The following is a 1593-nucleotide window of genomic DNA, read 5'->3' on the forward strand; positions in this document are numbered from 1 at the left end:
AATGGGTGGGTAGGGAAGTGGGGGGCGCTATGGGGGACTTTTGGGATAGCATTGGAAATGTAATTGAGGAAAATATGTAATAAATATATTAAAAATTAAAAAAAAAAGAAATCAGTCTGGCAGTTCCTCAGAAAATTGGACATAGTACTACTGGAAGATCCAGCAATACCTCTCCTGATCACATACCCAGAAGATGCTCCAAGTTGTAATAAGGACACATGCTCCACTATGTTCATAGCAGCCTTATTTATAATAGCCAGAAGCTGGAAAGAACCTAGATGTCCCTCAAAAGAGGAATGGATACAGAAAATGTGGTACATTTATACAATGGAGTACTACTTAGCTATTAAAAACAATGAATTTATGAAACTCTTAGACAAGTGGGTGGATCTGGAGGATATTATCCTAAGTGAGGTAACCCAATTGCAAAAGAAAACACATGATATGCACTCACTGATAAGTGGATATTAGCCCACAAGCTCAGAATACCCTTTGCAAAACACATGAAACTCAAGAAGAAGGAAGACCAAAGTGTGGATACTTTGTTCCTTTTTAGAAGGGGAGCGAAATACCCATGGAAGGAATTACAGAGTTAAAGTGTGGAGTAGAGCCTGATGGAATGACCATTCAGAGACTGTCCCACCTGGGGATCCATCTCATAAACAACCACCAAACCCAGACACTATTGCAGATGCCAACAAGATTTTGCTGACAGGAGTCTGATATAGCTGTCTCCTGAGAGGCTTTGCCAATACCTGGTAAATACAGACGTGAATACTCACAGTCATCCATTAGATGGAGCACAGGGTTCCCAGTGAAGGAGCTACAGAAAGTACCCAAGGAGCTGAAGGGGTTTGCAGCCCCATAGGAGGAACAACAATATGAACTAAGCAGTACCCCCAGAGCTCCCTGGGACAAAACACCAATCAAAGAAACACATGATGGGATATGTAGCGGCATATGTAGCAGAGGGTGGCCTATTAGGTCATCAATGGGAGGAGATGCCTTTGGTCCTGTGAAGGTTCTATGCCCCAGTATAGGGGAATGCCAGTCCCAGGAAAGTGGAGTGGGTAGGTTGGGGAGCAGGGGGAGGGAGGAGTGGATAGGGGATTTTCGGAGGGGAAACTAGGAAAGGGGATAACATTTGAAATGTAAATAAAGAAAATATCAAATTAAAAAAAGAAGAAGAAAAATATACCACAGGCTCGTCAACAGGGCAATCTTGTGGGGATATTTTCTCAAGTGAGATTTCCTTTTCTAAAAGGATTTTAGCTTTCTCAAATTGACAGAAAGCAGAAAACTGGTAGGTATTAATGCATTACTGGTGGGGTCCACCCACACATGTGCTTATTAGCAGGCGGTACACGCTAGTGCTTGGGCCTCTATAGATTCTGCTAGCTTCTCTGTGGTGGGAAACCCAATGCAGAAGGACAGATGGTGCCAACATGAGAGGCACATTCTTTTCACATGCCACTTCTACCATATGCTGTGTATTAGAAGGACTCATTTGGCTCAGCTTCCACTCAAGAGGAGGTTCTATCAAAGAGATGAGAGCACTGTGGGGCAAGGTAGAAATAGCTGCTATTGAGGCTT

The sequence above is a fragment of the Mus caroli genome, chromosome 2, assembly GCF_900094665.2.
Source record: "Mus caroli chromosome 2, CAROLI_EIJ_v1.1, whole genome shotgun sequence".
Classification (NCBI taxonomy): Eukaryota; Metazoa; Chordata; class Mammalia; order Rodentia; family Muridae; genus Mus; species Mus caroli.